This window comes from Manis javanica, chromosome 16, assembly GCF_040802235.1.
Source record: "Manis javanica isolate MJ-LG chromosome 16, MJ_LKY, whole genome shotgun sequence".
In the NCBI taxonomy this organism is placed as follows: domain Eukaryota; kingdom Metazoa; phylum Chordata; class Mammalia; order Pholidota; family Manidae; genus Manis; species Manis javanica.
In genome coordinates this window covers 7,696,315-7,711,017 of record NC_133171.1, presented here as the reverse complement: position 1 = coordinate 7,711,017, position 14,703 = coordinate 7,696,315, and the positions used below count along the sequence as shown (strand labels likewise).

The 14,703-nt window shown below is 44.4% G+C and overlaps 1 protein-coding gene across 1 annotated transcript in view; it reads left to right on the top strand.

Annotated features, from left to right (window-relative positions):
- LY86 (lymphocyte antigen 86) overlaps window positions 1-13,205 on the top strand; it is a 68,576-nt gene extending 55,371 nt beyond the window's left edge. Inside the window, exon 6 of the mRNA XM_036998360.2 lies at window positions 11,491-13,205. The gene's annotated coding sequence lies outside the window, so the exon portion shown is untranslated. The remainder of the gene's footprint in view (window positions 1-11,490) is intronic.
- Window positions 13,206-14,703: the final 1,498 nt, after the last annotated feature.

The window sequence follows — 14,703 nt, the reverse complement described above, 5'->3', positions numbered from 1 at the left end:
CAGCAGCAGAATCACAGAACCCAAGAATGGACTAACAAAGGGAAAGGGACTGAGAAGGATGGATGGGAAGGGATGGATAAGGGCAGGGAAAAAGAAAGGGGGCATTACGATTAGCATGTGTAATATGGGGGGGCACGGGGAGGGCTGTGCAACACAGAGAAGACAAGTAGTGATTCTACAGCATCTTAGTATGCTGATGGACAGTGACTGTAATGGGGTTTGTGGGGGGTGAAAGGGGGAGCCTAGTAAGCATAATGTTCTTCATGTAATTGTAGATTAATGATACCAAAATAAAAAAAAAATCTCGCCTGAGCAAACCTCACTATATCTTCATCCCCAAATGCATGGCTGTCCCTGGTTGCAGCATATGCTGCCTCGATTGATGCACTCACTCATTCACTCAGTAAATAACTGCAGAACGCTTACATACCAGGCTCTGTGTCAGCACTCAGGATATTCCAGGGAGCAAAGCAGACACTGTCCCTGCCCTCGTGTAACTCACTTCCCCCTGAAACATTGAACAGCCATGTGCTGACCAGAGGACACATTCACACACATACAGGAACACCATCTTTACTGCTCTTTGTAAATAAGTGGGTTGCCTGCATGTGTCACACCCCTTCTGGCAGCCCAGTCTTCTCCTGTGCTGGGACTCACAGAATTGCATGGAGGGCTCTGCAGCCCTTTTGCCATCCTGCACCCTTCTCCCCACCCTTCTCCTTCCCTGTCCCTGGGCCCTCCTTACTGAGGGGCTGGAGATAGGTGACTGGGCTGACTTTATCATTTGCAGGTCTTTCATATTCATGAAATTGCCACTATGATTAGATATTAAAAGAGGAAAAAAATCCATAGTTTAAAAATGTTTGTTGCTATTAATTACCATTTGTACATAAATCAACTACCTGGAATAGCATGCTGGTGAATCAAAACTTTAAAACCAGCATCTGAGGTTTTCTGGGTTATGGTGAGACAAAATTACAGCAGTATCCTCACCTACACCCACAAATTCTTGAGAGAAAACACAGGCAGTAGCCATGCCAGGTTCTGGAACATTCCTCTGAACAACACATGGGGGGGTAAGGCTGTTACTTTCCCAAGCAGTGAACTGAATTTCTGATCCTTCTCCATTCCCTCTAGTGAGAAATTCCCCTGCTCCCTTTTCAGCAAACATTCTTATGTCTTTCAGGGGCCGTGGGTAAGTTCTGAGGGTTCACGTGTTCCAACAGCTCAGTCAGCTGTCACAGCCTCCCACAGACAGGAGCAAGATTCCCCTGGGGAATGAGCTCGCCTTTTACTGTTCTGCAGCTCAGCTGTTCCCTTTCCTATTCTTCATCCTTGTCTTAAAATTCACTGACAGACTGTGTGTGTGTGTGTGTGTGTGTGTGTGTGTGTGTGTGTGTGTGCGCGCGCGCGCGCGCGCGCGCGCGTGCGTGTGAGGCAGGGAGAGAGAGATTGTTGCAGAGGCTGCCATTTGGGGTGAAGCGGGGTCTCCCATATACAGGGCTAGCTGTAACTGAGCACACATGAGATACAGTGGTTGCACTACAAGTGTGACTGGAGAGAAAACGAAAATGTTTCTCTGTCCCAAAATATGTGTGTCCTCGTGTCCTGTCGTGGGCCTTGAATTTCCCTCCTGCAAGTTAAGGAAGAATTTCACTGTTCACAAGTCTCCTGTTAAAATGTAAACAGGCCTGGTAGGAGGAAAGCCAAGAATCCTTCTCACTGCTTTAACCCTCTGGCAGAACACAGCAGCTAAGATGGCCTTGGGAACTGACATACCCCAGGGAGCCGGAGGTAATAAGGGGGAGGCGGGCAGCCCCCAAGGCAAGCTCTCCCAGGCAGACCATCTGTCCATGTGCCCCAACTGGTTGGGGGTTTGCTAATGAAGAAGTTAGTTTACTTCTCATGGTGCTGCTGTTTCAAAATCACCATCCTGTATGTTAAAAATTTCTCAATAAATTTCCATGGAAAAAAACTCTGATTCAAAATTATGCTCTGCCCCCCAAACCAAAGAGTTCATGGAAATCAGCCAGCTGCGGTCATTTTGGTGTCCACTGGCCCTTCCTCGTGTTTTAAGGGAACCTCTCGGTATCTATGTATACGCATATTTTTTTTTTTTTTTAAGAAATGCCAATGCCCAAGGAAAGCTTCACCAGGCTAGGGCCCAGGCAGAAAGCTGAAGATCCATTGGGGCAGTGTGAGTGTATCACTCAGAATGCTTGGGCTGTAAAGAACAGAGACTCAATCCCTCTGGCTTCCACGTACAGGGGCCTCCTCGACCCATGGACCTGCTGGGTCCCTGCGGGTGAGGCGTCAGTCACGGTTTGCTGCGCAGGTTCACAGCCATTATCAGTACCTCACTGAGATATATCTCTACAGCTCCTTCAGTTCTGGCCTCCCTAAATATTGGCTTCACCTTCAGACATCTTTCCTATAATAGAAAATAGTTTTACACCTATCTAAAGTACAAACAAGGACAGACACCTTTGGCTGCTAGCCCTGCATTTGTTCTGAGGGCAATGGCTTAGGTCACATGACCACTTCTGACCAATCTCCTGGGCCCTGTGCTGATTGGCTAAGCCCATATCATGTGATCCCCCCAAGTTGGTCCGCAGGAATGATTCCCATCCCTGGTGGGGACTGGGGGGTTGGAAAGGGAGGAAAGGGGGAAGGTGCTAAAAATCCACAGCATGTCCGTTCTAACTCTCCCCAGTGGTATCCCGGATGAGTGACCTAAATTCCGGAAGCCCAGCTTCCTCACTTGTGTGCATTGGCGGCAGTACGTACTTTATAGAAATATGTGAGAATCAAGTGAGGGGATGAGTGTAAAGCCCTCAGAGCAGTGCCTGGCACGTGGCTCAATAAAAGTGAGTTATTGTTAGTTTAGGTGGGGCCTAGTCCACTCAGGCTGCTGTAACATAACTACCATAATCTTGGCAGGACAGAACGTATTTCTCCCACTTCTGGGTGCTGTGAAGTCCAAGGACAAGGTGCTGGCAGACTGGGTGACAGTCTGCTTCCCGGTTCACAAACAGCTCTTTCCCCCGTGTCCCCAAGTGGAGGAAGAGGGCCAGGAAGCTCTCTGGGGCCTGTTACATAAGGCACTAATCCCATTCACAAGGCCTCCACCCTCATGATCTAATCACCTCCCCAGGTACCATCACACTGGGGATTAGTTAGGATTTCAACCTGTGAACTGGGATTGAGTCCCCCGGAGCTGGGTAGTCACCCATGGCATTAAAGCTCTGGTTGCCAGTTTACCTCTCCTGTCCCTCCCACATTGTTGAGGCAAACAGCCTTTGAGCCCCACCCTCTCCCATCAGACACGGTTGCTTTTTAAGTCCTGAAATGGTTCTTTGGCACCTTGATTCTTCTAACTGCAGCTGATTTTATGAGACCTGGGATGGGGTCATATTCCCTGAGCTGCATGCAGGGACCATGAACTCTAAAAAGAATTTAGGGGAAACATTCAGTACAGGTTTCCCTCGAAACAGAAACATTCTACGCAGGCCAAAAGGGTCTAGGGAGGAAAATGCGTGTAATTGTCAATTAAACTTTCTTCCTGTAAAAAAAGATATACATCCAAGATGTGGAGAACTAAACGTGACATCTGCAAATTTAACAATTACATCTGCCTTCAGAAAAAATAACCCAAAATAGCTAGTGAGAGAACAGAGCGGAAGGGGCCACATCCTGGTTTCAACCCGGATTTGTCAGGGAGGGAGCCTTTATCATCTCAGCAGTTCAGTTTCAGATTTCAATCAGCTGCATTTTTCGCAGTTGGCAAAACAAGTTCTCCTGTCCAATTTCCTGATCATTTTATAGCAAGCAGGGGTTCTAAATGAATTGGAAAAGAGGGATTTTACTTGCAGTTTGTAAATAACTTCAGTTGTTATGTTTAGAACTGAAGCCTTCAGCTGCCTTCAGATGTACCAGCCTGAAGTGTTTTTCTCTCCTCTCATTCAGCTGCTCTTTAAAATGTGTAGCAAAACTTAAGTCTTTCCCGCCGTATCTTGGTCTCCTCACTGGTGAGGAAAAGAATTTATGCCTCAATGTTATTTCAGCTGAACACACGGATTTCTTCCTCCAGCTGATGTTTTTATGGGTCCCTGAAATCGAGCCAAGGTTGGAAAGAAAGAAAACATCCATGCCACGTAAGCCTATATCATTTTATTGTGACTTTCCCTCCTTTTTTCCTACTCAGAAATGGGGGAAGAAAATTTGAGAAGGAGTCAGAGAATATTACTGAAATGGTCAAAGGGTGACAACAAGATAAAGATAGACTAACATGATTAAAATGAGTATAGGAAGATAACATCCAAGAAGTCAGAGCACCAACAATAATAATAATGATTGCTTGAAAGCTAATTACAGAGCATTTGCTATGTGTCAGGCATTGCACGGGGGTAGGTCTTTAACCTGCATCTAATACTTAATAACAGCCCGTGCGTGAGTGGGTCACATGATGATCCACACTATAGAAGAGGAACTTGGTGTCCAAGAAATTAGGGAACTGGCCCCAGCTTGCCCAGGCCTCAGCCGCTGGGATTCAGGTCTGTCTGACTCCAAACCCAGGCTCTAACTAGCTGATACTGCCTTGGCTGTCTAGTTGGAGACCATATAACATGCAACACTTCGTGGCTTCAGTTGTGGACTTGCAGGATTTGTTAAGTGAAGCAGCAAGCAGGCTGAAAAAAAAGTAAGCTAAAAAGGGGTTAGATTAATGCATTGGTAAAAGCACAGCAAAAAAAAAACCACAAACAAACAAGAAGAAAGCCCATTGATGTTTAAGGAGCATATACTGAATTACTGAAATTATGATTTGGAGAAATTCCACCATGCTCTTCAGTAACAACAGAAAAACCCACCTGGATAAATGGGACAGAATAATCTGGCTTTTTCCCTCCCTCCCTGCCTCCCTTCCTTCCTTCCTTCTGTCCTTCCTTTGGTCAATATTTATTCAGCACCAATTGCTAACTGGCCATTGTATTAAGTATGATAATAGAAATAAATAATAATATAATCTCTGCCCAAAATCACCTTACATTTTAGGAAAAGGGCAGAAGGAAAGTATCAAAAATCTCTTAGTGTGGGGAGTCCATGGAAAGTAGCAAAAGAGAAGAACAAAACATGGGGTTTCATGGGGCTGAGATACAGGTCGGCTTCGCTGTCGATGGGGCGTGGAGTTGGCCCTCGGAGGGTGGGTGGGACTGAGAGATCCCGGCGCCCGTGGTGGAGGCGGTCTGGCTCCGGTTCCCTGGCTGCCAGCCTGGTGTTGCATTCACGTGCACCAGAATGTACTGTATTTGTGCTACCATTAGGCAATGAACACAATTTTAGATTAAATAAAATATATAATAAAAGAGACTTTGGCCCAGGCACACGCTTTTCTGTTAATCCCCGAAACTCAATAAATCATGTTTATTGAGGTCAGCTGTGAACCCAGGCCTCACCTGACACTCATTCCCCTGCCACAGGGTCCCCATGTCACCCTCCTGAACAGCTCCTTTGCACCCTCGCTGGCAAGCGGTTATTCTCCTTACCCAGAGGGTCCTCACCCCTTTCCACACTTGACTCTGGTGTCTGACTCCCCTTTGGTTGTGGGAGGTGCGGGCTGACCAGTGGGTGGGGTGTCCATGGGGATGGGAGGGATGAAGGAAGGAGAGAGAGGGCGCAGCCTGAGAAGGGCATCAGCAAGGAGGCAGCACCGGCAGAGATCACAGGGGCAGGCAAAGGGGAGCAGCTGTTTTGAAGGTGCTGAGTCGTGAAGCTTCTTCCAAGGTCCGGGGGCCAGGAAGCCCGAGCATTCTGGGCCCTTGGACTTTCTTCCCGAGTTTACTTTTCAGAGCTTGAGCGGGAACACTCAGGAGCTTTTGGGGGCCTCTTTTAATCACACTCGTAAGGCTTCCCCCCAGGACGGACCACCTCTCAGAGGCCCCACCTCGTGACACCATCACTCTGAGGAGGAAGTTCCAGCACAGGAATTTTGTCGGCTCACAGGCACCCAGCCCACAGCACCTCCCTCCTATTCTTCCTTTTCTCACCTCATTTTTGGTAATGAAATGGAAGAAGTTGAAAGAAATCTTAGCAGAAACTCCCTTCTAAAACGTAATTATCCCAACCGCTAAAAAGAAAAGATAATTATGTAATGTGATAGATTTGCTAAATAGCACTGCAACAGCGATCATATTATAATACATAAATGTATCAAATCAGCACCATGTATACCTTAAAAGCACGCAACGTTGTATATCATTACAATAAAAAGGGAAGGGAGGGAGGGAGGAAGGAAAGAAGGAAGGAGGAAAAGGAGAAAGAAAGAGGGACCCTATTGGTCACCTGGTGTCACATGCAACCAGGCCTAGGGCTGCAGTTCTTAGCGACAGCTCCCACCGCCCCCCTGGGTGGCAAACGTCATGTCTGGGGTCACTGAGAAGACAGCTGCTTATCACTCCTTGTTCCCTGGCCACAGTTTTTCATAATAGTATTGGATTTGCCCACTGTTGCCTTTCAAGGTACCAAACTACTCATTTGTCTGGGTTGGGCTATTTTTTTCCCTTCACAATCCCTGAGGGCTGTCTGTCTGCAGTTCTTAGGTTTTTGCTCAACCTTTTTTAATTGGATTTCATCGTCCAATATTGTATAGGTTTTGACTTCAGTATTTCACAGCCACATTCAGGCTTCCAGAATCTCGGAGGCAGAAACAAGCCACCGAAGTCATCCGCTGGGAGCCCACCCACACCTGTTCTTGCTCTTGGGGGACTTGTTCCCAGAGGACTTTAAGGCTGGAGAAGCGGCTCTAAAAACAGTTATTCACAATCAGCACAATCTTGGGAGGAAACCTATTCTCACCTTAGCAAAGGCCACCGTGACATCTCTTCTGGATATTTTCGGGGTGGAAGTGACAGTGTTGACATGGTACAGATAAGCTCCTGGGGGCAGAGCAGAGTGGGAGGGAGGGCCCGCTGTCCTGTCCCCCCCACCCCCACCCAGTCCTGTGGGCTTTGGCAGAGCCTTCAGGAGAGAGAAGTGAAGCCCAAAGCTGACTTTCCAAGGAATTCAGGGAAACTCCAGGACACCTCAGGACCCCACACAAAGTGGGGAGGGAGAACCAGGCCTGGGCATGGGCACTGTGCTGCCCCCCAGACACACAACAGCAGTGGGGCTCTGCCCTCTTGCAGCTCTCAGAGCTTGGACAACAGCCCCAGAGGAAGGTGCGAAGAATGAAATAGGGCAGAATGGGTCTTGAGCTGACAAGCGAGGGGCCCACAAATTACCAGCACAGAACAGGAGGAATCTGGAGATTCTGTAAGATGCAAGTGTGGTGATAAGGCAGGGATGTTCCATGAAGTTCTTATTATTAGAGCATCTTCATATGAACCCGCAGACTGACGCCTGAGAAATTCCAATTTTGCTGGTGGGCAGGATTTCTCTCCCCTAGAGCCACCCCAGAATCCCATTTCCCTACCAAGTGTGTCTTCTGTCTCCCCACTGACATTTGGGAGTCCATGGACCTACATGTCACCTCCCCGTATTACTGTTTTTCCCTCTGCTTGAAGACAGACAGGATGTCTGCTCCTGTGGTGAGGAGAGGCACTCCCTTCCTCGCCCTCCTCCTGGTAAAAGGCATTAAAACCTGTTGTCTGTTTATATGCTAGTCGAAAGCACATCCTCAGAGTCCATAGCACATCCGTTTACCTTACTCCCAAAGCCAACATGTGCTGAGGCCTAGAGGAGAAGCAGCTCCAAACTCCAGGCAATTTACAAGGGACTAGTCAGTGATGTGCATCACAAGGACGAAACTTAGAGAAAACATTGTCCTTGTTGTACAGACAGGAATGACAAAAAAATCCAATTTGGGCTGGTGAAACAGTTCTGGAGATGGACAGTGGTGACAGTCACACAAGATGAATGTACTTAATGCCACTGAAAACTTTTAAATCGCTAAAAGGGTAAAATTTTTGTTATGGGAAGTTTTACCAATTTTTTTTTTTTATTAAAAGACATCAAAGGACTTCATTCTGAGCCTGTTTTCTTTAGTGGACTGGAAAAGAAAAAAGAGTCATGGATATGCAATCCTGGACATGCCCTTCCTAGTAATCTAACATTTTTTCCAAAGTGTTCCCTATTGTATAAATCTATTCAGATTTCTTTGATCCTGAAATTTTGGCAGACGTTGACATGTGTAACAAAGATGTGTTCAGAGGCATTGTTTAAATTTTTCTCAAAATGCTTTGTTCTTTGAAAGGGTAGCAGACCCTTTAATCGAGGCTGGGAACAGATTCAAACTCTCTTAATGGGACAGAAAAATATGTCTCATCAGAGACATACAGAGAGTGGAGGTCTTAGCCTTCTTGAGCTTCATTACTGAGAAGGGTGCCCACCCAGGGTGCCCACGTGCCCACCCACCCCTCTCCGTTTTTCTGAAGGAAGAGAAGAAGGAAGCAGGGGACTCTGTTGCAAGGCATGCACACGAATTTGTGCAAGCACCCCAGGAAGAGTGAAACCGGGAAAAGATAACACTTCCCTGAGAATCAGTGGCCATGAGCACCTTGACCCTGGATTTACCTGAAATGGGTTTTTCCATCCTTAAAGTACTTATTACGGGCTTGCTTTTAAGGGCACTTCATTAGCTCATAAATTAGGTAATTAAAAAAGTCATTACTACACAGTGAAGTAGTACTTTTTTGGAAGGTTTCCAAGCCTGGGGAACCAGAATGCTTCCACGTGCCACCGAGCTGGACAGCTCTTTCGTTCAGGACCTCGCCCTGTGTATCTCATCTGGACATTGATTGTTATCCTTTATCATGTCCTTTAATAAGTTGGTGAATGTTAAGTGAAGTGTTTCCCTGAGTTCTGTGAGTCACTCTAGCAAATTAGCCAAACCTTAGATGGAGTTCATTTGGGGCCTCCAATTTGTAACCAGTCAGTCAGAAGCCTGGGGCTTATGACTGGCATCTGAAGGGGGGTTGGTATCTTGCAGAACTGAGCCCTCCACCTGTGGGATCTGATGCTGTCTCCAGGTAGTGTCAGAATTGAGCTGATGAACTTAATAGCATGAAGCTGAAAGCTTTTCCCCTGAGATAGGGAACAAGACAAGGATGCCCACTCTCCCTGCTTTTATTCAACATAGTACTGGAGGTCCTACCCATGGCAGTCAGACAACACAAAGAAATACAAGGCACCCAGATTGGTAAGGAAAAAGCCAAACTGTCACTATTTGCAGATGACATGATGTTGTACATAATAAGCCCTACAGAATCTACTCCAAAACTACTAGATCTAATATCTGAATTCAGTAAAGTTGAAGGATATAAAATTAATACACAGAAACCTGTTGCACTTCTATACACTAACAATGAACTAGCAGAAAGAGAAATTAGGAAAACAATCCCATTCACAATTGCATCAAAAAGAATAAAATACCTAGGAATAAACCTAACCAAGGAACTGAAAGACCTATACTCTGAAAACTACAAGACACTCTTAAGAGAAATTAAAGAGGACACTAATAAATGGAAATTCATCCCATGATCTTGGGTAGGAAGAATTAATATGGCCAAAATGGCCATCCCACCTAAAGCAATCTACCGATTCAATGCAATCCCTATCAAATACTGACAACATTCTTCAACAAAGTGGAACAAATAGTTCTAAAATTCATATGGAACCACAAAAGACTCCATATAGCCAAAGCAATCCTGAGAAGGAAGAATAAAGCAGGGGGAATCTCACTTCCCAACTTCAAGATCTACTACAAAGTCACAGTAATCAGGACAATTTGGTACTGGCACAAGAACAGACCCATAGACCAGTGGAACAGAATAAAGAGTCCAGATATTAACCCATGCATATATGGTCAATTAATATATGATAAAGGAACCATGGATATACAATGGGGAAACTACACCCTCTTCAACAGCCAGTGTTGACAAAACTGGACAGCTACATGTAAGAGAATGAAACTGGATTATTGTCTAACCACATATACAAAAGTAAACAAAATGGATCAAAGGCCTGAATGTAAGTCATGAAACCATAAAACTCTTAGAAAAAAACATAAGCAAAAATCTCTTGGACATAAACATGAGCAACTTTTCATAAACATATCTCCCCAGGCAAGGGAAACAAAAGCAAAAAATGAACAAGTGGGACTTTATCAAACTGAAAACTTCTGTAGAGCAAAGGACACCATCAGTAGAAAAAAAAGGCATCCTACAGTATGGGAGAATATATTCATAAATTACAGATCTGATAAAGGGTTGACATCCAAAATATATAAAGAGCTCACGTACCTCAACAAACAAAAAGCAAATAATCCAATTAAAAAAGGGGCAGAAGATCTGAACAGACACTTTTCCAAAGAAATTCAGATGGCCAATAAGCACATGAAAAAATGCTCCACAATGCTAATCATCAGAGAAATGCAAATTAAAACCACAATGAGATATCACCTCACACCCGTTAGGATGGCCACCATCCAAAATACAAACAACAACAAATGTTGGCGAGGTTGTGGAGAAAGGGGAACCCTCCTACACCGTTAGTGGAAATGTACATTAGTTCAACCATTGTGGAAAGCAGTATTGAGGTTCCTCAAAAAACTAAAAATAGAAATACCATTTGACCCAGGAATTCCTCTCCTAGGAATTTACCCTAAGAATGCAGCAGCCCAGTTTGAAAAAGAGATATGCACCCCTATGTTTATCACAGCACTATTTACAATAGCCAAGATATGGAAGCAACCTAAGCGTCTATTAGTAGATGAATGGATAAAGAAGAGGTGGTACATATACACAATGGAATATTATTCAGCCATAAGAAGAAAACAAATCCTACCATTTGCAACAACATGGATGGAGCTAGAGGCTATTATGCTCAGTGAAATAAGCCAGGCAAAGAAAGACAAGTATCAAATTATTTCACTCATTTGTGGAGTATAAGAACAAAGAAAAAACTGAAGGAACAAAGCATCAGCAGACTCACAGAACCCAAGAATGGACTAACAGTTACCAATGAGAGAGGGACTGTGGAGGATGGTTGGGAAGGGAGGGATAAGGGGGAAAAACGGGCATTATGATAAGCACACATAATGTTGGATGGGGGGGGGGCACAGGGAAGGTAGTATAACACAGAGAAGACAAGTAGTGATTCTATAGCATCTTCCTACACTGATGGACAGTGACTGTAATGGGGTATATGGTGAGGATTTGATAAAGGGGGGAGTCTAATAACCATAATGTTGCTCATGCAATTGCACATTAATCATACCAAAATAAAAAAAACACACACACATGCAAAAAGAATTGAGCTGATGATTTTTGCTTGGTGTTGTGTGCAGAGGACTCTCCCGATCCCCCAACCTCCACACACACATTGGAATTGGGCTCAGAACCTATTCAGGTACCAATCTGTATGAGCTTCCTGCCACTGATGTACTAAATCCTCACAAGTTAGTAGTTTGTACAACACAAATGTATTATTTTTCAGGTCTGAAGGTCACAAGCGAGCAACGTGTATCCCTGGTCTAAAATCAAGATGCAGACTGGATTGTGCTCCTTCCGCGCACTCTAGGGAGGACTCCATCTCCTTGTCCTTTTGATCAGCCCACACTCCTTGGCTCATGGCCTCTTCCTCCATCTTCAAAGCATTGCATCTCTCTGTGTCTTTCTTCTGTAGTCACATTTTTTTAAGTCTCTCCTGCCTCCCCTGTCCACTTTTTTTTTCCTTGTCCACTTTTAAAGACCTTTGTGATTACATTGGACCCACCTGGATAATCCAGGGTCATCTTCATATCTGAAGGTACTTAATCACACCCACAAAGTCCCTTTTACCATATCAGGTAACACATTCCAGGTATTAAGATGGGGGCATCTTTAAGGGCCCTTATTCTGTCCTCCTCACCAAACCAGATTGAAGGCACAAGCTAAGTTCCCAAAGGAGGGACCCTTCAGTGAGACCCTTCCAAGATTTTTAAAAACTGAAATGAATCCCTTGTTAAATTAAAATATTCAAGCCCAATGCTACCAATTAACAGCAAATCCCTACTAATCTGGAATCATTCATAGTTATAAAGAGATGATGAGTTTGTCTGAACTGGCAGAATCAGTGTGAAAGTTTTTGTGCCCCATGTAGCAGTTCCTCAAAAAATTAAAAATAGAATTACCACATGACCCAGCAACTTTTTTTTCTGGATATGTACCCAGAAGAATTGAGAGTAGGGACTTGAACAGACATTTGTACACCCATCTTCACAGTAACTAAAAGTTAGAAACAACCCAAGTGTCCATTAACAGATGAATGGATAAACAAATTTGGCATATACATACAATGGAATGTTATTCAGCCTTAAAAAAGAAGGAAATTCCAACACAGGCTACAACATAGGTAACCTTGAGGACATTATGTTAAGTGAAATAAGCCAGACACAAAAGGAAAAATGTGTGGTTCCACTGACACAAGACTCCTGGAGTTACCAAATTCATAGAGACAGGAAGTGGAGTGAGCATTGCCTGGGGCCAGGAGAGGAGGGTGGGGAGTTGTGTTTAATAGGTTCAGAGTTTCAGTTTGAGAAGATATAAAAGTTCTGGAGATGGATGCTGGTGATGGTTGCTCAACAATGTGAATGCACTTAACTGCCACGGAGAAGTGGTTAAGATGATAAATTTTATTTTATGTATATTTTACCCCCATTTTAAGAAGGTGCTTGTGGGTTTTTAAAATTTCAATCAAAAATACCAAACAGAGAAGCTTTGATAAAATGCATAGCCTTGTAGTCAAGTCTTTGTTTTTATAAGCTCTTCTATTCCTGAAGTTCACATTGATCTAAATGGTCAGACCAGGTAGAGACAGCACCGAGGCCAGGCTGTCCCCAGCATGCCACCCTCTGCCTTGGAATCCTAGCAGGATCTCTTTGTTTTTTCCTTTGTCACCATCTTCCCCCCTACTCTCACCCCCTTAGTGGTTCATTCATCCAGCTTCCCATGAGTGATTTGACAGCCAGCTGCCCCATGAACACCTGCTGCCGTAGTTTCTCCAACACTATCAGAGTTCCAGGGCAGCACAAAGGGATTCACCTGCCATTCACCCTGTGAAGAGACCCACAGAGCTCCAAAAAGGTGTGGACCATAAATCCAGACTACTTAGATACACTTCTCGGTATTGTTGGTATCCCTGGACAATTAAATTTCTCTTAAATGTTCCAATTTTCAGTCACTGCCTCTATTCTTCCCTCTCTTCGTTGAAAACAAAACACAAGTCTCTCTCAAGCAGCTTGCCAGCCTTGCAAACAAGCCAACATTCGAATCCGTGTAAAAGAGAAGGCATGGGCTGGACAAAGCCAAGACCAGCCCCAGGAATTCCCAGGGCTCTCAAAGCCTCCGGGACACAGACATCCAGGATCTCCAGGGGCTCAGACAGAAGATGTGGGGTACGGAGGCAGCCACATGAAACTCAGTTGCCAATGTGATCAGTCAGCCACACAATTCTACACAGGTCATAGATGGTCACATGCATGGGAAAAAGACCACTTTACAAGGTGGAAAGTGGTAGACCTTAGAGATGGTTTATAAGTCTATCAACATGGAAATAATAAAGCATGTAAAGCACCTAATGCAATCCTTGGCATATACACAGTGTATGCCCAGTAACAGGAGCAACCACCATTATCTATTATCACACAATGGCTTAAGACACACTTAGATCCAATCAAGACTGCTGTGTGATGGACTTAGCATTTAACTCAGAAATAACACACCCTAAGAATTTTATTCCCCTATAAAGACCCAGGGTCTTTCTTCATCAAGTACCGAAAAAGGGAAGCAGAGAAATCAGAATGTGTGTCTCTGATGGGCTCACAGGAGCTTCACATCTGCTTGGCAAGTAGAATGAAACTCTTGTTCAAATTCCATGATCGTTAGCAGCCTTCCAACTGTGACTTGATTTCTCCCATAGACAAGAGGGAAGGCAGAGGTGGGGTGGATCCTAGAATCCCTATGTAAAATGTGAGTGGGGTCAGGGTTTGAGTTCCAACCCTGCCTGGTCAAGCTGCCTAACTTTAGTGCTTTTTCACCCCTCAGGGTCTCAGTTTCCTGGACTAAGTTACCTCAATTATCTCTTTGACCCTAACATCCTGTATCTTGGAGCATTCCTGTCCACTGACAATCACATTTTTCACAACAGCTAGATGAACTAGTATTCTTTATCAATTCACCTCACCTGCATTTAAGATGAGCCATTTCATCTGATCCTAGTTACTACAGCAAGGAATGATAAAAATCCAGTTTGTGGACTTACCAGCCTGAGAGCTAACCTCCACCTCATGGACAGGCACCCAAGAGTTAGTCATTCTGTCTTCAAATCCCTTAACCGCAATTAAGTTCTGGCTTCTTTTCCATCTGAAAAATAAAGATGAAGTCCAACTTCAGTTTTCAAAGAATGATTGAACTTTAAATAAAAAATAAAGAGAACTTCATGAATTATATATTTGAATAATCAAAAGTAGGCTATTCACTTATTTTCTAAGTGTTGCTGGGCAGCAAATTCACACTAACAGTCAGATAGGAAGAGAAAATGTGGTCTCTTTAGTTTGATTCTATACCTGATCTCGTTTGTCCCCTGAGTTACCACCTGTCAGGAAACAGAGGAAAGATAATGTATAGACTGACTTTTGACCTTAATTAGATACAATAATTTAAACAGTTC